Source organism: Dermacentor albipictus, chromosome 8 (genome assembly GCF_038994185.2).
Source record: "Dermacentor albipictus isolate Rhodes 1998 colony chromosome 8, USDA_Dalb.pri_finalv2, whole genome shotgun sequence".
NCBI classification, from domain to species: Eukaryota; Metazoa; Arthropoda; class Arachnida; order Ixodida; family Ixodidae; genus Dermacentor; species Dermacentor albipictus.
The window spans coordinates 109755777-109782079 of record NC_091828.1 but is presented as its reverse complement, the minus strand read 5'-3'; the positions used below and the strand labels follow the sequence as shown (position 1 = coordinate 109782079).

At 46.1% G+C, this 26303-nt stretch overlaps 2 protein-coding genes across 6 annotated transcripts in view; one reads left to right on the top strand and one right to left on the bottom strand.

The window, feature by feature from the left end:
* The window catches only part of LOC135915639 (allatostatin-A receptor-like), a 90256-nt gene extending 86444 nt beyond the window's left edge, over positions 1-3812 (bottom strand). For all 4 annotated transcript variants that reach the window (XM_070524060.1, XM_070524058.1, XM_070524059.1 and 1 more), the window contains exon 1: positions 3279-3812. The gene's annotated coding sequence lies outside the window, so the exon portion shown is untranslated. The remainder of the gene's footprint in view (positions 1-3278) is intronic.
* The window catches only part of LOC135917129 (uncharacterized), a 677883-nt gene that overhangs the window by 485353 nt on the left and 166227 nt on the right, over positions 1-26303 (top strand). The window lies entirely within an intron of this gene.

Sequence of the window (26303 nt, the reverse complement as noted above, 5' to 3'; positions counted from 1 at the left end):
AGAAATACCAGTGACGCTACCGTAACCGGGGCCTGTTCGGTAGCTTCACCTTAGCATCGCAGGTGTAGCCCTTATTTCGCAAGAATGAAACCTGTATTCACGTGAAATTTAGTAATACTCTTGTTTTAAATGTTTTGTTCAATGTTCCGAAGTTTTATGCACTGCATGAGTTACGACTGTTTTTGTATATATGTATATATAAGTGGTAATTGTCTAAATGGGCGCGGTTTCTATGGTCGTTAAAAAATTTCAGAATGAACGATATCTCAGCTCCGCCTGTACTTCTCTTAAAATGAACTTGCTCGCTCCACGCAGTGCTGCTCTGGTGTCCTGTGGTCATATTGGATTTTTTGTTTCGCCATTTGCAATTTATGCCGCAGGTCTGACGTCTTATCTCGATGACATATATAGGTAGTAAAGACGAGGCGCCAAAAACTTTTTATCCTTCGAAACAGACGTGAAGCTTGTATTCTCGTAGCCGTTTGTGTACATTGTTTTGTGCTCTGGTAGAAACACAGCATCAAACAACATTCGGTGCGCTTCATGTACTTGGCGACCGCAACGTTCTAAAAGGAAAGTGCTGAAATGCAGTACTGGTGAAGCGCAATACATTGAAGAATAACCTTATTACCGTACAAAGTTTGGCAAATGTCATTCGTCATTCGTCTGGTAAATGTCATCGATCTTAGCAAGATATAGCAGGACTGTGAAATAAGGCAAGTAGCCTTCTGTAAAAGCGTTATAACTTGCCCATATTATTTTGAACATGCTTTCACAAAGGCCACTAGACATCATATTTCGTTATATCTTTTTCAACGTTCAGGACAAGAATGAGTATAACGTGTGCTCATAAGATAATTATTTTCAAAGGGCTTACTACCGGTCGTGTTTGTCTGTATCCAATAATTCTTTAATATTAAATTCCAATATTTGGTTTAAATATTAGATCTCTTGAATGCTGTTTGAAAGTTATTTTAGGAGATTTGATTCAAAGCCCACAACCCCGTACCCTTCCCTCGCACGGTGCTCCTATCGTGCTGTTTATTTTTCATTAGCACACATTGCCGACTTGTACGAACAAAATGTGGCACTTTTTTTCTTTAAGTTCCTACTTTTTTATTCTTTTTTTTTGCTAGGAATGGCAGTGCAATCAAATTGCTGAATGGAAGTTTTCGGCTGGTGAAGAGAGCCGGTGACCATCATCTTCGGAGGCATGCAGTTTTCCCTGTCGTCGCGAGAAAGGAAAAGTTTGTTTACTGGCTATTCAGGGAGTTACACTGGCGGTAAAATCAGCTTCCGCGGCGAAAAGGAAACAAAGTCCGTGGCAAAAGATAAAGTAAGTCTTATGAAGGAAATGATGGAAGTACGGCGCAGCATCAGGTAGTTTACCGAAGCGCAAAAGGACATGAGAGTATAGGACTCTCGGCGTTTCACTTCCGAGTGGTAGGATACATTAGTATTTTTTGTGTTTATTTTTAAATTTAACTTGAGCTCCGTGCAGCACATCACAGACGTTGTACGCACTAACATTTACAAGACTAAAGACAACAATGTTTTACCACATTTCTCTGTTCATTTTTTTTTCCATTGCGTTCGTAGTTAATGGCTCGAGGAGCTGTGAGAGTATAAACTTCAACATGGGAAACATGATGCAGAGTGTAGCTTGAGTATTAGGCGGGTAGTTTACGGTCCCACCAGGTAGTGAAACTACTGTCACCGGAATTCGTAGAATTACACTCGTTCGATGAAAGGCTTTGATGACGAGGTAGTATGAAGTTCTTCAACAGAGCTACTTGTAGGTAGCCAAATGATATATTCTACATATATGTGCGAAAGATTAGATTGAGAAACAAACGTTAACTAAACAACCCAAAACAAATAAGGTACCTCTGGCCACCGTGGTTATCATGTGTGTATATTTTGTTTATTTTGTCTTCTTTTCTGTGGTGTCTAACATTTTGTGCCCAATTTTTCTATTTTTGTACCATTCTGGGAAGCGTAGTGTGCTTTCACCTTTCTCAATGATTTTATTTTCCACTTCATTCTGTAACCTTATAATATTGCTCTTATAACACAGGTGACGCTGCCACTCTGTTATCTCTGAGATAACAATACTGCTACCTAATACGCATGCGCAATAAAACATCAATGTGCTCTGCGTGTACAGACAAAACGTTATAGCACTCGAATGCACCACGCAAGCTTTTGCAAGAATTTATCAAATCATTCGTTGTTGAGTGTTGATTCGAGCCTGAAGGCAGTAGCTCTATATGTGTTGATTTCTTTCAAGGGTTAAAAGCCTACACGCATTAATGAAAGATGTAATCATCTATTTAGTATTCGCGACTGCAATGATAATAGAGGATATACTGGACGCGTTTAGGTGCAGTGATAAAGGAAACTACGATAAAGAATCCAGTAAGCCTGATGCAATCAAGTATCTCTCTATTAGTTGAGTAAAATCCTATACGTTTTGCTGCACCCTCACTGACGATTCTATTATCCGTTATCAGCGATAACCTATGATGAAAGAATGATCTTTCATTTGTCTAAAGAAAAACCCCAATGAGGTATTTTCACACGCAAGCGAAAGTAGCACATGCATGATATCCCGTTGTAGTTCATCCCATATTTTGTCGCAATTGTCAAGAATGTTACAGGAAGACAGTGAATAATGACTTTTGTAAGTGTTCCTTCATATTTACAGCAATCAGGAGTGCTTGCTGCGAACGGACAGTGCTAATCTATTTTTAGTACGTCACAAAGCCCACAACAGTCAACCCCCATGACCTTCGATACTGATGTCTCATTTCGGGTTTCAATGGCACCAAGGCATTGTTCCTCAGTATTCAAAAGTCATTCTTCAAAAGTGAAAAAAAAAAGTTCAGAGATAGCTTCATAAATGAGCCCGTTAATATTCTTGTATGCTTAGGATTAGTACTGCAATGCTGTCTTTGAAAGAAAATGCATGTGATTATAAGCAAAGCGTTCGATAAATTTTCGCTTCTTATTTATTACAGGCGAGAGAGCTCGAGAAAAAGTCGAATACGGTTCTGCCATAAGAAAACTGAATTTTTATAACAATAGCAATGCAAATCGATCAAAAATTTCGAAGGACAATTTAGTTTGATTACTGATGAGTTTGAGCGATGACTTCAATATGTGGTCTCATTTTCCCAAGCACCAAGCGCCAGAAAAAAGTTTTGGTGAGACCTATAAAGCCGCCTACTGACACAAACCGAAGAAAAATTTCGCGGCGAAAGCAAAAGATAACTCACCCTTTCCCAAACAATGCGAATTCCCCGCAGCCGGCCCAGGACTAGCTCTCCAAACTTTTCCGCTGTTTGGAGTCTCCCGATTTGGAGTTCCCGCTCAACAAGTGTGGCCGCCACCACGCAACACGCTTCCAGTAATGGAAACAACCCGGCGTTGCACCGCGAACGATCTCGCAACGTCAACCCCGAAGTAGTGGTGGTCTCGTATCACACCGTGCTCCTCTCCTCTTCCACTTCGTCTCTTGCACAGATTATTCCAGGGGCAGGGTAAAAAAGTCACTGGCGTCTAATGGCACGGTAATTCCGCAGCGCTGCCATCGGCCCGAACGCAGGCAATCCAGAGCAGACGGCTTGCTGTCGTCTATTAGTAGCAGTTTCTCTACCAACAGTGTGGAACAAACGAATCGTGCAGACTCTTTTTTCTTCCCCAAGGAGGAGTCGACGGAAGCGGCGCCGAGCAGACGGCGGTGCGAGCGAGTCGTCTGCTAAGTTACAACTCGCGCACTCGCATCGGGCCCTGTCGTCTGCTGGCGTCGCCAGCACGGATTTCTTTTACTCTTGGCGGAGCTTCTTGCGGGCGAGAGTAGGAGTTAGTGACTCTCGCGGTGGAGAGGGAGCGAAAAGCGACAAGCGCGTATGGCGAAGCGGTCGTTCGACTCCGCCTCCGGGGCATCGTAGGCCAATAAGAGTGCCCGGATCGCGTGGTCGTGCTGCCACCTAGCGACGCTATTGCGCATTAGAGCGTGTCTTTCGAAACCGCGGTTATTTGAAGCAAGCTTTCTGGGCAGCTGAGGGTCAATAAAGGCAGGCCTATATTTTCCTCCTTTCAGATGTACCATTCTTCTGCGGTCGTGCTTCAGTTTTGAGACCTTTGTTAGTTTGTGTTGTTACCAGAATATAGCAATATAAAACCTAATATATATAGGCATGTGCCAGGATAATACATATACATACGTTCTTTTGAAAGGAATCTAACAAATGTCAAATATGGCCAACTAAGTTTTGTGCCCATCATTGTGGTTCTGTGTTACAGGTTACACATCAACTTTCCCCTCCACTACCACCCCCCCCCCCTTTCTGCTGGTCTATTGTTATACTTGCGATTTGTTGCAAGCACGGAATCATTGCAGTTATCAGATCTTTTTCTTGTTTGCCTTGATAATGTATTTATGAATATGTTCCGAAAACCTGTCACTTGGTGTATATATACCCAGTGATGTTTCCTAAACCCATCAATGCGGTGGCACTTTATGTTTGATGCTTGCAATTTTCATTTAATATTGAAGTGGTGATGGATCGGCGTAAGTGACTAGGGCCCTTGTGCTATCGCCGACGACAAAAAGCCAGTCAGAAAAGAGTATAGAAAATCTTGTAACCTGTGGCTGACGAAGGTGGCCGAGCCGCATCGTTAGCCCTCTGTCAACCAAATTCACTTGTTTTTGTAGCTAGTTTGCAGATGAATCATAGTCGCCGGGTGCGAACACTTCTGACGAAAGGAGTCCACGTCGCTCTCCTGGATTTGTGAATTTTTAATGCCATATCATCAACTGCTGCTGGACCACACAAAGAAGCAAGGCATATTTTTCACAAAGCCAGAATGAAATTAAAAATAAATATTGACTTCTAATGATGGCAAGCTACGATATCTATGATGAGGCAGGGTAATATTCCAATTATTGAATAAAAGAAAGGGGCGAATCAAGGTTTTGGGACTGTAATTGAATATTGTTGAAGACGTATGCTGAATTTTTCAAGCACTACGTGGCGAAATGACATCGATATGAGGCAAGGTTCGAAACTACAGGTTCTAAAAGCTTCAGGATTGTTACATGACCTCCTACACTTTTGAGATCATGTTGTGTTAGAACACAGGTTTTCCTCCAGGACATTTGGAAATAAAAGAAACTAAAGTAGGACGACTCAGTAGCCTGCGAGCACCACAAAGCATGGAAAGAGTTGGCAGAATGACTTCAGCATCCACATAATTTCATTGTAGAACGATGCTGTGACTACAACAGGCAAGCTATATAGTTAAAGCATCAACGATTCATCTTTTTACAGACGCAAGTCAGCTTGCCTATGGAGCAGCAGCATAGACCGTTACAGTATACTAAGACAGAAGCAAGGTGCATGATTTGAGAGTAAGTCTTGAATTTGACGGTCCTAAGTTTCCCGGTGAAAGTTTGATTGATGTAACAAGTTAATCTGACCGATACTGTGGCAGCAAATAACTCAAGGCATATTTTTGCTCATGATGAGCAAAAAAGCTCATCATGAAGAAGAAGAGTCACTCCAATCACATAAGTTGCGTGGGCTCGCCTTGAGTTATTTGCTGCCACAGTATCGGTCAGATTACCTTTTTACATCAATCAAACTTTCCCCGGGAAACATGGGACCGTCAAATTCAAGACTTACTCTCAAATCATGCTCTGTTAGATCAGGTCAGGCCGACAATACACATTATTGTTCGTAACCGCACAGAAGATGTCAAGTCCGATTCCAACGAGAGTCAACAGAATAACGTTAATAGTGAAGAAATGCCAGCCCATTTAATGACGAGAGGAATTAAAATGAAGCGTAAGGATAGCAGTGACTTGTGGTGGCAAGACCCAACGTGTCTAGAGAGTTAAAAACGAAGACCTGATTATGAAGTGAAATTATAATAAGACGATAAAGGTAAAGAATAAATTGTGGCAAGCCTGAGTGGCCCCATGAGTCAGGAAAATATGAAATTGACCTAACTGGTTCGGGTCGCGCGAAAGGCACCGGGAGTTGAGTAAGCATGTGTAATACCTTATTTCAAAAATCTCAGAAAATAAGTAAACATGAACAGCCTGCCTAGCAGCACTACAGTTGGACATGGCAGAATTGGTGCCCATAAACCAGGAACAGAAGGCATTAAAAAAGACAGCAACAAAAATAAATCACAAGATAAACTTGTACGGCACAGTAGCTATTCAGAGACGATCAATGCGTCGTGAAGATGCAAGGAAGGCTTCAATGCTGCAATTTGAGCTTGGACGAGATACATCCTATTGTATTGCCGAGAGACATTTGCTCGTTAAACTTTAGTACTTCATGCGCATCTAATAACCATGCAGTGTGTGGAATTTTTATGATAATAATGCATTAAAAAACAAAGTATTCGAGTGTGCATGGTTGATGGTGAGATCCGTCATAGAGAAATATATCACCTGCAAAACATTCAATACACGACCAACAACACAAGGTAATGCAAGGATAATGAAGGCAAGGCCCCTCTTTCGACATCATCAGTGTAGACTTCGCTTGACCACAGTATGCCCGAGAAGGGAAGGACAGTAAATGATGCTTTATGTTGTATATTTAGTTGTGCAGCTACAAGAGCTGTGCAGCTGGACTTAGCCAAGAACACATTTGAAGTGGTTACTGGAGGGTTCCGCACATTTGTAGCGAGAAACGGATTATTTACGCCTATTTGTAGTGACAGCGCAAGCGCATTCATGTCCGAATAAGAGATAAAAAAGTCCTAAATGAAAGATGACAGTCTACAACAACAACGAGCAACCTGTATGTCCAATGCTAGTTTATTGTAGAGTTAGCTCCATGGATTTCACGAAAGACTCATGAGAAACTTTAAGAGATGTCTCAGCAAAGCTGTAGGCACTAGACTTCTAAATTAAGAACTACGAACGGTGGTTGCGGAGGCAGAAGCACCTCTCATCTACCGGTCTTTTATTTACGTGTATGACAATCTCAATGAACATCAGCCTATAAGAACAGCGGACGCAATAGGAAGCCAGCAAACCTATTGAGCACGGGTCGTTGGATTACTGGTGGAAAAGAAAAAGGCCAGTGACAACATTGTGGACGAGATCGAACTATTTACAGGAACTCAGATATGCTAGTGCATAAAAAACTCGAGACACAAAGATGATATATAAACAGGAAAGGTGCTTATGCTTAGAGAAGCATGAAAAAAAAAGCGAACTGGGAATTGTGCAAGGTCGAAATTGTTTTTCCAGGCAAGGATGACCTAGTTTGCAATGCTTGATTCACACATTTGAAGGGAAACGGTTCAAAATACTGATTCACCTGTTATACTAATTGAAACGCTGGTTCGGTTCAATCAGGCTGACAGAAAGATGAAGAAAACAGACTCAAGAAAAAACAGTGAAACGGCAAGAGAAGTAGTTGCCGATCGGAGGGAGGAGGGGAGGGAGCACGCTCTATTTTTTATTCTCCTTGTGGCTAATAAATCGAAGACATATCGGTTCTGTGGCCTCTCTGGCTCTCTTCAAAACACTTGCCATTCTTCAGGGCAGTCAAATCGTAAGTGAACACGTTGCAAGCATTCTGTCTGGGGCAGCTTGAACATTTCTTCAACGCTATGAGAAAATGTCGCTGATGGCCTGCATTGCCCACATTCGAGTTCAGGATGAATATCAGGCAAGCACAAATTAGAAAAATAGGTTTCATGCCATGCTCCTCTCTATATATTTCCTACCCACTCTGTGGCACACGTAACGCTGAAATCTCTATACGTCTTCAAAACGCACTCTTTCTTAAATTTGCATATGGAATGAACATCTTAATATTAGAAATCTCTCCTGACCTCAGTGATTCCAGTACAACAGTTTAATGGTCGTCTGAAAGGTTCTAGAGGTTCAAACAATAGAACGTATCTTTATTTCTCTCCACGAGAGCGACCGGACAAGCTGCCGCTACCAAGTTCGTTCTCGCCAAGGAAATTGGAAGCGTCTGAGCGTATTCGAGTTTTCCGGCATTCCCCGCGCGTCTCCCCTTTCCCTCTGCGTAGGCGGCACACTTCGCCATGACCATAAGTACCATCAAGCCTTTCCCGCTACTAAGAAACTTTGCTGTACCGCTTATAGCTGGGAGTGGAATGTACGAACCATTGCTCCTACCGTATCGGAATGGCCGATAGTCCGACGTGCGACTCCCGTGGGTGGCTGTTGCGTGTCTGTTCTCGCTACGACGTGTAATGCCTCTATGTCCGGACTACATGAAACCTGCTGGACCCGAGACCATTTTCTGAGTCAAAGATACTCGCAACATGGCAAGATCTGTCGCTGGTGCAATAAGCTATTCGTTCTCTAAAGCGGTTCTTGAAGCGAACCGGCCTGAGTGGCCGTTTAGACTTGTCCGGTGCTCACTCTCTTCATATCTTCTCTTTCCATCCCCCTTTCTCTGACCCCCAGAATGAGAAAGCAAGACGAACATTTGTCTGGTTGACCACCCTTCGTTTCCTTGCATTCTCTTTCTCTCTATCTTTCACGCACAATGCGAAATCATTTGAACTTGGGATTATGTTGGAAACCTAAGCAACCATGCGAATGAGTCTTGCAGCCAAACTTCCGCTTGGTTCTCAGTTTGGAAGCGGAGATGTAAAAAAAAAAGTTCCATAACCATTTACCGAAAGAGCACTGGCCAAACAGCTCTGGATGACCAGTAAAGTGCACAAAACTCTTATCGCTGGAAGCAATAATGGCGGAGTCGCCTCCCCATAGTAGTCCCGCAATGTCATCAGGCGCTTTTGCTTGCGCTTCCAGCAGGTCATGCTGGCAGCCATATTTACCGAACGTGGCCGACAGTTGTGCGAACAATGGAGAAGTCTATCGTCCATGCGAGATATTTGAGAATAGAAGTTAAGCGGGGTCATTTTCTGGCGAAAGCCAATTGCCGGACGTAGTAGTTCGTCAGAGGGACGAATACTACGTTTTTCAATGAAGAGATGGGAAATACGAGGGCGTACTATAACATGCCCATTTACGGAAAAAAATCCAGCTCACTGAAACCACGGACAGTTCTAGATTAATAAAAAGAAAGAAAGCTATCCACAGTTCTTTGGAAATTGATGTTTTAAAGAGGACGAAGAAATACTGGAAAAGGAACGATTTCACTTGCTGTTATCTTTAGAACGGCTTGTGTGTATATCCTCAACTTTTGGCTGTGTGATTTTCCGTGCTCCTAGTTTTGGTGAGTATAGAGCAGTTGTTTATCTGGATCTCCTTGGCAAATGCCGCGCTTTTACCTAAAGATTGACTGGAATACTGCCGTTTTATGCGCCAGAAACCACGATTGGATCATTGAGGACGCCGTAGCGGGAGACTGCGGATTAATTTTGACCACCAGAATATCTTTAACGTGCCCACTATTCACGGGACGCGGGCGTTCTCGAATTTCGCCCCCATCGAAATGTGGCCACCGCTGCCGGGATTTGGTCCCGCGACCTCCTGCTTATCAGTGTAGCACACTAGACGACACCACGGTGGGTATGTATATATATATATATATATATATATATATATATATATATATATATATAAACACACGCACATGCATACATACATACATACATACATACATACATACATACATACATACATACATAGCAAATGTGGTGGGACCGACATATATTTGTCAATTGTTGCTGCTTAAATTCATTAGTTTTGAGCGTTTCGTAAATGCTATACTAAACTGACCATTGTCTAAAAAGAGCGTTTCCTTTGTGCATGGGTATCGTTGAGATTATCCTGTAGTTTACAAAACCCTCACTATGTAAATCTACGACAAGAAACGGTGCTTTGCTATGCGACTGTGGTGATTAATAACGTGTTCCATTGCCGCACAGAGAGAAGAACTTGCATGTAAGAGCGTGCCTCTGTCCTGGCCTTTCGATGCTCCCTACTTTCTTTAATACAAGGGAACTTCGTTCCCTGCCCAGTAAGTAAAGCAACGATGCCTGAAAATAACGTGTATGCATTTGAACAAATAAGCAATGTAATATACTATTCAGATGATTTCGGCGAAACACTCCCGATGAAGAGGAGTTTAGAATCGAAGCCAACTTCCGTCGAATGAAAGACAACGTCAAATATAAGCGGAAGTTTCCCTTAGAGGGGAGAAGAAAGCACTTCCCTATTTCAAGAGCACATTTCCTTCCCGCGTTTGCACTCGCCAACTGCGTAGCTTAAATTGACCGCTTACGATGACTTTGCAAACGCTCGGGTTTGAATTGCCCATGCGATGCTTAAAACTCAAGGAAAAAGAGACGGGGCGTAGACGAATGGGAAGGCGGCAGTAGACTCCATTTAGAGAGTTAAACTGTGGTAGAGAACTTTTATTTACGAGGCGTGCCTAATGTTCTGCCAACTTCTTCCTCAATGCCGCGTGATTTTTTTTTTCGCAATATGCCCCCAGGATGCGACCGATATTTGGACTACATCGTACTTTAGGCGGGCCTGTACAAACAGGGACAACTCTAGAACGAGAAGGACCAGACAAAAGCTGGCTCTTCTTTGTAAGGTCGCCCAGTTGTGGGCAAACAAAAATGACTACGCGATATGTATTGGCGCAGGCTCAATAGAAGGTACCGCCGACCCAACAATTGTGTATACGCGTGTGGCGAAAAGTAGCGGTAGTGGTATTTCTTTTTTTAAGCGATATATTCCGCCATTTACTCAAGCACATACTACCGCTGTTAATGATATGACTCGCCTATACCATAGGTCACACTATTTCGTTATTTTATTTTAACTCTTCTGCATACAAAAATTGAAATACGCAGTTGCGATCACACCAGCCATCGTACCCCATAAGCTATGACGTGGCGCGGCTGAGCTGCAGGTCACGAGTGAAAATTCTGGAGTAAGGAATGGCGGCAGCATCAATCGAGTTGACCTTCATGCCTCTCTCGCTTCAGCGCCAACAAAACGTCGAAAGCACATTGCAGACAAAACAACCGGCACTACGCCCACTCTGCGAACATCGCAGATCGCTCTGAAGATGAGGCCCGCGCGGGCGCGCACTTTGGCCACGTCGCAGAACGCTTTCAAGACACGCAAGTGCCGGCAACGCGTCCCTACGGCGTCTGTCCAACGCGTCTTCTACGGCGTCCGTGATTCGCGCGACCAACGCTGCAGTAGACGCCGCGGTTGTGTCCACTCTGTACGGAGTGGCGGGCAAGGAGGACATCGAGGCACCGGAGTTGCCGCCGGCGAAGAACCCCTCCTCCCTCGCCTCACTCCCCTGCCTCGCGTGCCACAGGAGAGGACGCGCATCCGGGCCGCGTTCCTCGCACGCGAGATTGAATCGCGTTCACCGGCTAACCCTCAACAGCTTTCACTCATATGGAACATCACGGCGACGGCGACGGCGACACCGACGGCAGAAATGCGCCTGGAGTGTCCATATATTTGCTATCGCAATAAAAGTTTATTTCAACAAGTAATTATATGAACACTGAGTCACTATCACGGCACAGTTCCACCAGGACGATAACATACACAAACTAAGAAGCATTGTATACATGGCACGTTTTGAATGAAGTGTCCGGGTTCACACTCACTAACATATAACCACGTATACCCGCGAAAACCCACAGTTACACGTAAACTAATTGTCACATTACACAAAATGACGCTCATTATATACAGTGTACACAATGGTTATGTACAATAATGTGACTGTACATAGTTATGTCGCGATACTATGAGATGTGTATATACAAAGGTGACCATGCGTACGAGAGCACACGGAAATCATGGGCACCTATATACATGTATATTCAGTGAATCCTCATGTTGGCCTGCCTACAAGAACCAGGCTGGTCGAAAAGTGAGCCATACGCGTCCATTAGCCACTGACAGGGGACGGCGTGACCACTGTCGAAGGAACTCCTCTTCCCCAAGAAAGAACAAGTACGCTGACAGAAAGGACAATAACTCAGTGTAGAGCTAGCCTCTCCAAAAGCGGTGTGTTTAGAAAAACGTGATTTCAACAAGAGACGATACTAAGACTGAGTCACAATCACGGCACAATTCTACCGGTATAATAATATATACAAAGTACGATGGTTTTGCTCGCGCGATAACAGCAGCGAGGGTGCGCCCACAAGAAACCTCTGGTCACGGCCCTTACCAGTCTACTGCGCCGGAACACAAAGCGCGTTTTAACGCGATAGCGTTAAGGAGCTCGTGTCGCAGAAAATCCGGTGTCGTCGGTGTCGGCGTCGGCGGCGTTGGCCGTGAGCGATAAATCCCAGCAGGCATTTCATGAATAAAAAACAACTTGCAAGATGGACTGGGTGGGAATCGAACCAGGGTCTCCGGAGTGGGAGACGGAGACACTACCACTCAGCCACAAGTTCGATGCTTCAAAGCGGTACAAAAGCGCCTCTAGTGAATGCGGTGTTGCCTTAGAAATGAGCTGTTTCTAAGGCTCAGGCGTGCGTCGCTTGCTCAGGCGCACCATTCGTTGCGCGCCGAACGCTGCGTTGCTCGACGCTCACCGCGTCCGATGCGGGGCGCGTAGTCGCTGTGCCGTAGCCCATTGTCTTACACCCCTTGGCGGGTCGACGGGAACGCTATCACGTTCCACTCTTGAAGGCGAAGCTTAAGCGTCCTCCAATTTTTTAAGTTGTTCTACTGTCGGAAAGTCTTTATTTAAGTTTTCAGATAAAAGATCCGCATTACGCCTCAAGACAAATACATAAAAATTTCCGTGTGTTTGACAGGTCAAGAGCAGAATTGACCTGTAAAATTGTTCTTATGTACAGAGGAAAAGTGTTGAAAATCTGCGGGCTTATATTTTAACGCACTCTTGGTAGTCACAACCGCAGCGAATACCTTTCTTCCTCAACAAATTCAGCTGGCTATAGTATACATCAATCCGGAAAACCGAAAACCGTCCAGCGCATATGTTTATAAGCAGTGAAAGGGCCATGGCTGACAAGGAAATTTATTGACCCGTAGGCACGCTTACAACTGCGGTATGAACGAAAAGTACAATATAAATTTGATCACATGTAATACGTCATACTTGACGTAAACAAAACAGATTAACAAATGAAATCATAAATGGTGTCTACTTGATACTGGCTTTGCCACACACAACAACAACAACAGCAACAACAACAAGAAAACTCATTGCCGCATCCACGCAAAAGCATTATTGTCAGCCTCGAATTTATGAAAGGTACCCGGAGCACATACATATACACTCTGAACTCAGGCAACAGAATTGAGCATTATTCTGGCTGTAGAAAGACTTTGCCTCGGGAGGCGGTTATGTACCGCGTAGACCAGCGGCGAAGAAACTCGGCTTCACCGAGTTTGAACAGCTGTTCTTCAAGATGACCCCATATTATCACCCGTAGTTTCCGCATTCTGGGTTACATTGCTCTATTTGACTGCCGAGATGGTTCTGCTATGTTACGGAAGCACCACAAAATGTAGCTAGCGCTGTAGTAGACGAGACTCGCAAACCGATTTCGGTGCTGTGGTGGCCGCACGATGGATATTCTGAACATTCTTGCAACTAGCTTCCTGAAGGTGCGTGCTACAACGCAGTCCTTTAAATTCCTTGAAACAAGTATAGTTGATTGTTCTGGACTTTTCTTAACCGAAGCCTTCTGCTCTATCTTTATTACTGTATCAGGTGTCCAAGTGCTTGGGTTTATTTCCTAGAATATTACTCGGTGACAAGAGAAATGATACCTAAACACCCTCATTACAACGACTACAAACCATCAGTAGCCAAATTCCTTTAATAAAGCAAGCTTTTCGAACTTCTATGTGTCTCTTGGCTGTTAGGACACTATCTCTGGCATACAACTATAAAGGCGACGCCGAACATCTAACTGGGATGATCGCCGCGTGTTCATGATGATGAGTTTCATACTACATACATGGGGGGACTGACAATGACGCCGGCGGCACATTTAAAATCAACATATAGGAAGTTAAGAAACACGCGGCAATGTGAGAGCTGTCACGATGCGCTTAGAGTGAGTGCGTGAATCCTCATGCTCTGCCCCGCGCCAGCTACGCGCCCAAGACGCGAAGTCAAAATGGGTGCAAACTTACAGAATTTTATTAGGTGCTTCACGAAAGCATCGCTTCACGTGTATTCGAAAATGTGCGTTGTATCTTCGTGATTTCTTTGTTTAAGCTTTAATCGCCATCTCGTTACTAGTGTGCACGGGGGTTTCGCGATTTCTTTGAGAAGTTGGAGCTGCAGGAGACGGAACCTAGGGGGCGCTACGAACAATAGCGCCTGCCACGCACCATCAAATCTTGCAGCTGAACCATATGGGGCAATGGAGGCCACTTTTGGGGCGAAGACGGGGAGCCGGAAGTTCCCACCACGGGGCTTCCGGCGCCCGGCTGCGTTGCCCGCGATGTGCGGGCTTGCAACCACAGTTTCGTATGGACAACGCGCCCTAAATGACAACAAAGACAAGAAATATGATTGGGGTTTAATTTGTACCTAGCAACACCGCAGCGATGCTTAGATTGTTGGCGAATGCCCGCTCGTCTTTTCACCTGCATAAAGCGCGCTTGTACGAAAACACACCCTGCGTTATCACGCCAGAATGAAATTAAATATATGCGATCGTGTGAAGCGATGTCGTCTAATATAGATAGGGCGGCCAGACGTTCCAGCTTTAGACGGCCCCGTCTTTTCAACACCGTCTGACTGCCCCGCAGTTTACTTGTGGGACAGTGTGTTTTGTCCCGCTTTGGCCTCTTCGGACCTCGATTTGTCCCGAGATGCCTACCCTACTGGTTCCGAATAAACTGTTCACTTTCTCGGGTTTGGTGGTGCCACTTTGAGAAAGACTCGAGAGAGAGAGAGAGAGAGAGAAAGAGAGGTGGGGGGCAGTCGACAGATCAGAATGTTGCCCGAAGTGCCATCGGCAGCACCTGCATGGGATCCTATAACGATTCTGAAAGCGAACCATCCCGTTGCGGTCAGGTGACTGGTTAGAATGGCGCTTTGGATTACTGAAGCACGACCGTTGTGAATTAAGCGACGGCTAGCGAACTGCTTGATTTCGCTTTCGGAACCACTCTATAAGGTGCCATAAATCGTAGAACGCAAGTCTGCATACGATTCGTACGTTTTTACAATCCATCTACATCCCCCGGACAGCAGCGAGACTGACTGGACCGCCAAGCTCAAGGCCGGGGATGCCGACCAACAGCTTGTACTGGTGGACTGGGTGGAGAAGGCCAAGCAATCCCAGGGCCTAACGTGAGCCCGATCCCTCAGCCACGTCCCCTTCCCCCCTCGCCCCTTTCAATAAAGTTGATCACCTCCACCACCCCATTGGACTTATATGTCCATTGGCCCGAAAGCACACTGACACGACGTTCTTAATGACCTTTTTCTTGTAGCGCGTATGTCGTTGGAAGCACGTGAAATAATGCGGAAACACAAGGTAAAGTTTACTGAACAGCTGGGAAGCGAAATGGTTGCTTCACATCAACAAAAACTTGGAATAGACGTTGAATTTCGTTTCTATTTCATACGCCAACCGCCGCTTCCCCCGCCTCCCATCCCACCTTGGCGTCCAAGAAATCTTGCAAGATTACCAGCTGCAGCCACGATGATCATAGGTATATGGACACCTTCGGTTGTGCATCCTTACAGGAGTGCAACCCACAGGAGAGATAGGGAAGAACTTCATAAATAAAATTTAAACTGCCAAATTCCGTCGAGGCTGGTTTGACGAAGTGACGTTACTTTGTCACTTGTTGTGTTACTTAGTCATGCTTGGGCCATATAACGTAAAACTATTCCAATATGTTTTCATTCCAATCTCGTGACGTCAAATTTGCGTAACCGCTGACGCAAGCATCGCGCACTCACCTGCAGGGTTATCTGGATGAACCAATAAAATGCTCTCCTCCTTCATAGGAGGTCACTTTTATCTGCTTGAACCCGCCGTGGTTGCTCAGTGGCTATGGTGTTAGGCTCCTGAGCACGAGGTCGCGGGATCGAATCCCGGCCATGGCGGCCGCATTTCGATGGGGGCAAAATGCGAAAACACCCGTGTACTTGGATTTAGGTGCACGTTAAAGAACCCCAGGGGGTCGAAATTTCCGGAGTCCCCCACCATGGCGTGCCTCATAATCAGAAAGTGGTTTTGGCACGTAAGTGAGTGAGTGAGTGAATAAACTTTTATTTGGTCCAGCAAAGCGCGATAAAACGCGCACCTGGCTAATCCCACGATGCGACTGACAGATCTAGTCTGCCGGCCCGATCGCGGGCGCGCTGGACGGCCAGGATTTGATCCTCAAAGACGGGACTTCGCAGGAGGGCGTCCCACTCTTCCTTGGTGAACTTCGGGCCCAGCGACCCGCACTCCCAGAGCATATGAGGCAACGTAGCTACCTCACCACAGGCCACGCAAGAACAATTGGTATAAACCTCTGGATATATGCTATTAAGGGTCGCCGGATTTGGGTACGAGTTCGTTTGCAGAAGTCTTAGTGTGACCGCCTGCGGCCTGCTTAACTTGGAGTGAGGCGGGGGGAAAACCCTTCTCTCTAAGTAGAAGAATTTAGTTATTTCGTTGTGTGTGAGAGGAGCGTCTCGGTGTCCGGGGAGAGAGTCACCCGACCCGAGGGCAGCGCGGTCGGTAAAGCCACGCGCAGCCTGGTGGGCAGACTCGTTGAGGTTCAGAGGAACCCCCTCAATCGCCCCCACGTGTGCAGGGAACCAAAAAATCGAGTGCATGGAGGTGTTGCCGTGTTTGGCGCCTTTCAGAATTTGAACTACCTGCCGGGCTACCCGGCCTTTCTGGAATGCCCTGATGGCGGCTTTCGAATCGCTATACACCCTGTCTCTCCGACCGTCTTGCATGGCGAGTGCAATGGCCACTTGCTCGGCCACCTCTGGGTTCGTCGTCCGGACGGAAGCACAGTTGATAACTTTACCCAGTGTGTCAACGACGGAAACTGCAAAAGCCTTGCCGTCACGGTATGCAGCTGCGTCCACGAAGCTTGCTGCGATTTTGTCCCTGTTTATTTGCTTTAGCATATTCAATGCTCTTGCCTTGCGACGACCTGCGTTGTGAACGGGATGAACGTTGCGGGGCAAAGGGGCGACCACGATCTTCTCCCCTAGTTCTCTGGGGATTTGGGTGTCTTCAGCCAAGTTCTTGGTTGGTGCGAGTCCGAGCTCCTCGAGGATACGCCTGCCGGCCGTCGTGGTGGACAGCCGAGTTAGCTGGGCCCGTTCTTGAGCCTCGGCTATCTCCTCCATGGTGTTGTGTACGCCGAGCCGAAGCAGGTCCTCTGTATGCGTTCGGACGGGCAGCCCGAGGGCTCTCTTGAAGAATTTTCTAATGAGGGCATTATGCTTTTCCCGCTCGGCTCTGAGCCAGTTGTGCATGGCCACCGTGTAGGTGAAGTGACACAGCACAAAGGCGTTGATGAGCCGAAGCAGGTTGTCCTCCTTGAGGCCACGATGTCTGTTCGTGACCCTTCGGACAAGGCGAAAAGCATTGTCGGTTTTCGCAATTATCTTGCGTAACGCAGTGCCGTTGCCACCGCGTGATTCTATAAACATACCCAGGACTCTGATGGTCTCGACCCGGGGTATCGGGTCACCGCTCCGAGTGAATAGGTGAATGTCACTTTCCGAGACCGGTTTCCAGCCCTTGGGTCTGCGCCCTTTTTCTTTTCTATAAAGGAGAAGCTCAGATTTGGTCGGGGAGCATCTGAGTCCGGTGGGTAGCAGGTACTGCTCCGTGACGTCTACCGCCTCTTGCATGGCGCTTTCCACTTGCCCTTCGCTACCGCCGGTGCACCAGATGGTGATGTCGTCTGCGTAGATGGTGTGTTTGATACCTTCAACTTGGGCCAGATTTCTCGAGAGGCCGATCATGCAGATGTTGAAGAGTGCAGGAGAAATGACTGAGCCTTGCGGCGTGCCCCGTGGGCCCAGGAGCAACTCGTCGGAGACAAAGTCGCCGATCCGCAGCTTCGCTTTCCTCCCCGTCAGGAACGAACGGACGTAGTTATATAGTCTGGGGCCCAGCTCGAGGTCTGCCACGGAGGCCAGAATGTATTCGTGGAGAACGTTGTCAAAGGCTTTCTCGAGGTCGAGTCCGAGCAGGGCCCTGGTGTCTCTGGTACTGCCGTCGATGATTTGATGTTTGATCATCTTCATGGCGTCCTGCGACGAGAGGCCGGCACGAAAGCCAATCATGTTGTGAGTATAGATGTTGTTCTCTTCGAGATATCTGTTTAGTCTGTTGAGGACGACATGCTCCGCCACTTTCCCAACGCAGGAGGTGAGAGAGATCGGTCGGAGGTTGTCCACGTTCGGAGCCTTGCCGGGTTTGGGGATCAGGACGACGTTGGCGGTCTTCCATTGCTCTGGGACGCTGCCGTTTTTCCAGGTCTCGTTGATCTTCTCGGTGAGGTATGCGATCGAACCGTCGTCAAGATGCCGCAGCATCTTGTTGGTGATTCTGTCGGCACCTGGCGCACACTTCCCCTTGAGCGCGAAAATGGCTTGCCTAATTTCCCCCACGGTAAAGTCTTCGTCCAATTCCGGACGGCTTGGGCCGAGGTAGTCAGGAAACCGGTCTTCGTCGTTTCCACGCTTTATGGGAAGGTATTTCTCAATGAGCTTGGCAGCCAGCTCGTCCCCGGAACAGGATGTGGTAGCTTCGTGCAGGGCTCTGGCGAGCGTGTGTCTCTGACTGGATCTGGTGCTGCCCTCGTCGAGGAGATGTTTAAGCACGTAAAACCCCATAATTTTTTTTGCTTGAAAAACGAATAACATTGCCTACACTGAGCGGCTTGTCTTATCTAATTGTTCACAAGAGGCGAGCAACCCCCTCAAGTGGAGAGGGATTCGATGGGGCCGAGACTGTGCACTGAAAATAGATAACCGGTTGAAGAGGGTGGTGCCGGCGTCTGCGATTGGTCCGCTTTCTCTTACTCAGCTTGCGGTGGCTCGTCGACAATCGCGGCGGCATGCAACGGAAGCTTAACAATGACACTAAAACAGATCTTCAGCGAAGAAGACTTTGCAGAACGAGGTCGCAAACGTGCCGTACGTTCTCCAAACGTTACACGGCCACGCAAGAAGCTTTATTACACGTAAATAAACCCATGCTCTCCGGCAGGTGCGTCAGCGATTGACGGCAGCCATCTTTTATTCCTTTGGGAGCGGGGCAGCCTGCGGCTATTCAGAAGAAAATTCAGGGATGGTACTTTGTAGCGATGATTTTTCCGATTCTATGCTTTTTCAGGCTTTTTGCGCTAAGCCAGTGGTCAGAGCGACGGTCTGCCCCCATTATCAACGGGATCAGGCGGCCGTGTGTGGTGGATGATAAGAATAGCATAGAATAAGGCATAAGGCATCACTACAAGATTGCGGCCCAGTTTTGTTCGGCATAATAATGCATCTTTACCGCGTACACAACAACTTGACGCCATGAGTTTTTGCGGTTTTGTGGCGTCGCGTGGCAGGCAGGTGAAGTGGGCGCAGTCCGAAAACTTTTGACCAATAACCGAGAGCTAATGGTGAAAAGTTGTGGAATGAGAAATAATTATTTTTTTATTTGTTCGGTCAATATATGCATAATCAGTGTGTACACGTCATATCATATGGGGAGCCATCGCTGTTTACGGGACGTCGCGTGACATACAGGGGAAGTGGGGGTGGTCGAAAAATGTTTTTGGCCAATCGCGAAGGGCTGATTACAGAATTGGAATAGAAAAGTGTGGAATAGTTTTGCGTTATAGCGCCCCTTTATGGTCCTTTGGCTTGTTTGCTCTTTTGTTCGACTGTATACTTGTGTGATTTCAGCAAAAATCGCATGTTATTGTGGGCGTGGTGTGCGCCTTCCTTGTCATGATATCAGGTATTTTGTTTCACATCCTTATTTGAATATAGGAATGCCAGCTCGATAAGCAAATCATGCGCGTGTGTGGGTCGGGGGAGGGGGGTGGGAGGAAGGGAAAGCAAAATCATGAAATAGTGAAGCCTCTGAAAAGTTATTCAGGAGCTACCATAAAATTCCAACCAACTCGTCACGAAAGACGAGTAGCAAGGATGAGCTAATTTATTTGAACCCTTATTTCACTCCTTGTTCTTTTAGTTGAAATTAATTGCTTTATCTGTAATTCGCAATAACTATTTTCATTTAAATACATTTTCTTTAACGGCACCACTTCGAAATCTCCTGCAGAAGTGAGTGCCCGCGCATGGAGATATATCCAGCTGCCGCGCCTGACTTCACGGCCGGCTTTCGCAGCCAATCGATAACCACACGGCAACTATACGTAGAAGCCGTACCTCTCCTCGCACTCACCGCTAAACCTTCTCGAAACGCGATGACACTCCGAATTTCCTAATCTTTTTTTCTCTCCGCTTCCAAGTACCAGAAAAGCTCAATTCTGCAACCGTTTATTATAGGCCCCCGCCGAGAAAACGGTCGTCGTTTGCTTTAAAGACAAGTTGCCCTTCCAAAGCCTTTTTTTCAACTCAGCCGTTTCTTCGAAGGAAGCGGGCCCGAAAAGCGGCTTTTCAAGTCGGCGTCGAGCAAAGTACACTTGGCAACGGGCCAGTGAACATCGCGGCAGGGAAGTTTAATGGAAGGCTAATTCTGGCGTGGAAAATGTCTAACGTTTGAATGACGTTGAATTGTTTCTTTCAGCGGCGAAATCCCTTCTGGCTGTATTGCGACGCGCTACTTTTCCTTGCCGTCTCCCTCCGCGTGGTTTGCCTATTGTGTTTGACGAAACGGAAGACTAGCTAGACGTGGAGTTTCCACACGCGGTGTTCAAGAACTGTCAAACACCGTTGACGTTGACGAGTTGAGCCTGCGGGGCGAGCTAATAATACCACGGTGAGATAGGCATACAGACGTAGAGTTCCCATAGGTTGAGTGAGCCTACAACTCAATGCATCTTTTCAACCGGGCGCCTTTAGTTAGAGTCGACTGAAACAAAACGTTTGTACAGCAACGTAGTAGCTTGAACGAAATTTCAGCAGCTTTTAACATTAGCGAAACTAAAAAAGAAAACGTTAAAATTTTCTAGCCGATATGTCGCATGCACATCACCGCGTTATTGTAAACTCGTTTCTGCCGATAGGCCATCACTGGAGGTCGCCCAGCTACCTGCGCTGGGCGGAAAAGCACTGAAGAGTTTAAACCGCGTTTACAACTACTTTTCTTTATTTTAAAAGAAAGCTACTTCAGTTGGTCTATCCGCACATTATACGTATGGCACTTACAAAAGATTTTAGAAATCTTCAACTTGCATGTTTATGAGAATGCCTAGTTATATACCTGTGCCTTGTAAATTAGGAAACCCAAGTAACGGACACAACAGTGCGTGCTTAGATAAGCCTTGTTCCCTTGTTCCAGCACTCACGAAGCCGCAGAGAGTAACTTCTTTTCACGAATCATAACAAAGAAAAGGCCGGAAGTGGGCGCAAATATTGGCTGTGAATTTAGCATACCTTAAGCATAACGAGAAGCAGTAACTTCGAGACTTCCTTTCGGCAAGAGACTGCGTTGCTTATATCACGTGATGCAGGACGCACGTGAGTTGTAGCTCTGTGTGCGCGCGTATGTCGCAACGAGGTTGCCATCCCTCATTACACGCTCCTTCTCGTCGTTCTCTACATAAGTATGTTCCAATGAGTAAGTGGAAGGTTTCTTCAGACACGTTCCGCTTATTTAGTGGACCACGTGTGATATGAAATGAAGGGTGATCAGCGGCAGCAGCTAGAAGATTCGCCAAACGAGGAGCCCCAACAATCAAGCACATTCGTTCTCCCTAGGTTACACTAATTTGAGCATCTCTTTTCCCTCATGCGTTCCACGTACCTGGTGAAACCTACGTACAACAAGACTCAGAGCGTTCAATTGATGCAAACAGAGCAGCTGTGAGCGAGTGAGTGAAATAACTGTATTAGGTCCAGAGAAGACGCAGTGGAGACCCTGAGCCACCCGGATAGTCCCACGTAGGGACGGTTAAGCCGAGTTTGACGGCCCGATCACGGGCGCTCTGGACGGCCAGGGTTTGGTCGCTGGGTTCGGGGCCGCCCAAGGGCGCAGCCCACCTGTCCTCGCTGAAGGAGGAGCCGTTGGCTTCACACTCCCACAACACATGATCCAATGTTACCCTTAGTCCACAGGCAAGGCAGACCGCATTGGGATACCTTTCAGGTTACATTGCATGAAAAACCGCAAGGTTAGGATACGTATGGGCCCAGGTGTGACCCTTCGACTTTTATAGAGTAGCTGTTTCATATTTCATAGACAAAGTAAAAGGGATCATTGCTTTGCAGTCACGGTGTATCTCTTCATGCCTCCGACAGACAGCGCTGGACCGAAATCAGCTTGTCGACACAGTGGGACTTTGGTATATAAGACAAAGTGTCTGTGGCAGGGAAGTCTTCTGGCCCTTGTCGGATTGACGCCACTTGTCGCTATTCGGCGTGACTGACGATGCTCGCTGCGGATCATCTGGGTGCTGTGGTTCGGCACGCCATTGTGAATAATGCAGAAAGAAAGGAGCACGCGACTGTCGCGCCCTCTGTAGACGGGATTGTCGACTACAATGTTGCTTAGTGGTCTGGTCAGCCCTAGTATACGTTAACCACCGGTGGAAACCTAGGCGAGACGGCCAGTCTGTAGCTGCAGGCGAATGCAGTTAAGCGCCTGCTGACTCTGGTTGCGAGAACCGGCTACAAGCTGTAACGAGGATTATGGCGACGACCTGCACGGTTTAACGGTGTTTCCTAAGCTTGCTCCGAACGTCCAACAGTGATGGCGTTTCGTAACGGCATTATCAGTGCTCTAACGCTTCGTGTCCACTTGTGTCGCATCGAGATAGAGAAAGACGGGACTTTTTGATTAGCCATAAACAGGGTCGTTTTACACCAAGTTTACGAAACTGCTGCGCTCGATCATCATCAATATTGTTTAACAAGGTATCAATAATTAGTACTACAGAGAAAGCATTTCGTCAAACAATGTCAAGTAAAAGAAATATTTGTACATTTAAGGGTATTTAGAATTTTCTAAATCAGCGTCAAACCAAGTAGGAGAAAAAACATCGTCGTACCTCCAGTACTTCTTCACTGTCACGAGACTTACGTTACTATAGTTTGCGGAATAATTTTCCTATTAGAATATTATTAACAAACTACTTTGATATTTTCTTTTTGTAATTAGCTGGTAAACCTGACACAGATATGGTGTTTTCAGCATGCTATTCACAATATATGGCCGGTAATGAAAGCAGAAAAAACTTCCAAGCGAATACGCACAGCCCATATTGTCTTTTACAATAATCTGCTGACATTTTTGCCCAAATATTCGAGATGCACAAGTTGGTTTTAGGTTGGGATTGTCACACGAATGTTTCGTTTCTCTGATACTCAAACCACCTGGTAATCAGTGAAGACCTCTTTAATTGACAGGACGTCTCAATGCGACCGTTATTAAACGTGTGCGTCAACTAGCCTGGAAGCTTTTCCTTCAGCAAACAGACTCACTGCAAACCTCATATTTAAGGTTCCTTTAGAAATGAGACGGTATTTGTAATCTGTTCCATATTCAAGGGTCGTTTCTCTCTGGTATACATATTCGCTGCAGACGTTTTACGATTCAAACATCCAAAAGGCAGTTCTATTGCGTTTGATGTAAATAAGCTGTTTTTCGCGCATGTTTCTTCCCGAGGCTGCGCATTTAGTAGGCTTTCGCACAAGCACATAAGCACGTCAATAGTATTCGGTGGCCGTATGTGTCAGCATCTCCTCGATGAGCTAAACAAGAACATGGTGAAAGCGGGAGGTAACGTTCCGACAAGTGGACTTGTCTTTTTCAAGCCGCCTTGAAAAAAACAAGTCCCCTTCTCGGAACGTTAACTCCCGCTTTCACAATGTTCTTGTTTAGCTCATCGTCTTGAATTTCCATCTGCCGCCTTCCCCGTGTTTACACCACGATGTAGTTTGCATTCGAATTCCCCTTTTTTATACGTTTCTTACATACAGATCGCATCAGGAATTTGTCTATTTAGTTCCCGCCTACTTCCTGTGAAACAAGTGCGTGTGTTCACTATCTATGCCCTCGCAGTTATTGTTAAATATCCCGATGGTTTAATCAACAAAGAGAATCCGAAGTGCTTTAAGTTTGCTTGGGATACAGAAGTCTAGCAATAAAGTCTTATATCCCCATCTACTCTGTGCTGTCCATGCCTCTACGATCATGCTGAAGATTACGGCAAACTTGACCAAGCACCCTAACCCGGAGTTAATAATGAGTTCCATCATTTTCTCTATATTTGTCACAGCTATAGCGGCGAGTGCGCTTAAACTTTCCCTAAAATCACGAGCCGAGTTCATTAATCTTCTGGGCAGAAAGCTTTCCTACACTAATGTACCTACCATTTATGAAACCAACGAAAAAGAAAGAAAAACTTGACTCAAGTTTTTGTGACGGCGGCGAAGCCATGTCCCTCTGTCATATCCATTTAGCAAGCAGGCATACCCCTCCCCTTCTTTATCTTATAAAAAAAGGAAGTTGGCAGGAAATTCTGAGCTCATACGCTTTTGCGTCAGCAATATGAGGCCCCATGCAGAGTGCAAATAAAGAACGAATTTCGAAACGTGGCGTGCATGGACAAACGGTTTTGACAAATATTTTCTCCCAGCGTTGACATTGCAAATGGACTTCTCAGAACTGCCGTTTTCCCTTAGTTGTACCAGTACCTAGGAATATTAAAACTGCTTCGCTTAATGCTTAATCATAACTTTGCTGGAATAAACTTGGTTTTGCAAATGGTGTCTCCCAAACACATGACGTATTACTTCCTTCCTAAAATTTAAACTGCCTAGTGAGTTCCGGTGTGTTAGTGATCGAGTGTACGCATAGCTACGCGGCGCTAGGACAGTTCGTATATCGCTCTTCGTAAGCGTGCGCGAAACATTCGGGCTAGTTTTCCCGGTTTCATTTCTGGCAATAAACTATGATCTGCTTCATAACCACAGAGAGAAAGAAATTTACAGTTATGTAAGCATGCAAGTGACTCGACCGACATACGCGTGCAATATTTTGTAACTCTTGCAGTTTATAACTCCGTCGTAACTGCAATATTTTTTTTTACTTCGTGCTTGCCATTTTTATTACCGTTAGGTAATAAAAGCCATAGCTACCCTGAAAACTTCTAAGGCACTTCTAACATAAAGCAATCCTGAAGATGGAGCCAACTACAACATGGGTATTTAGTGAACTCACAAGTGGGCACAGCGGACGTCCTCACATTTACACGGATGGTTCAGTTTCTTCCGTAAGCTCAGCAGGGGCAGTGGTTATTCCCACGAAATGCGTCACTCATAAAATTAAATACATCGCCTTTTATATCATCGACGGCTCCAGAAATCACCAACCTCCGTGCTGCTCTAGAATTCGTAATTTAAGAACCATCACAGACATGGCCAATCTTCTCTGACTCCAAAGCCGCTCTCCAGTGGATTATGTCGCCATTCAGTCATGAACCGACTTAACATAAGCCGCTGGCATAAGACTTCTTCATCAACACGCAATAGAGAAAAAACACAACATATTCTATCCGTGGATGCCGGGCGGTTGCAGTATCTACAGAAATGACCGTGCAGATGAGGCCGCCTGATCTGCTCATGATGGCCTCCACTGTGTAGCTATACAGTCGTCCAGAACAGACGCAGCTACAGGGCTTCGTTCGCTGGCACGTGAACTTACACTTTCACAGTGGAACTCGACGGAATTTAGCAACGCTCGTCTCAACAACATGGATCGGAATATACGGCTACGTCTTCCGTTAGGACTATCTACAGCTGAGGAGGCGCTTCTGTGCCGCTTGTGGCTTGACATGGCCTTCACGAATGCTTACTAATTTCAGATCGGAATGGCCAACAGCCCTAGATGCGGTAACTGTGGGTGCGAGGGAACAACCACCCACCTTCTCTGTGAATGTGCCCGCTTCAATGCGCCCAGGAGGGAACATTCAAAAGTATGAGATATTCTTGACAAGCGCCCTTTATCGGAGGAAAGGGTCCTGGGACACTTGCCGAGACATTTCTCAGCACAAAAAGCTTTGGAAGCGTTGTTCCGCTTCTAGCGGAGAGCATATCTTAGAGACAGACTTTAAGCAGTGCCTTATTCTCCTTTCCTTTGTCGCCTTTCTTTTTTGCTCTTTCCTTTTTTGCACCATCTCTTCTATT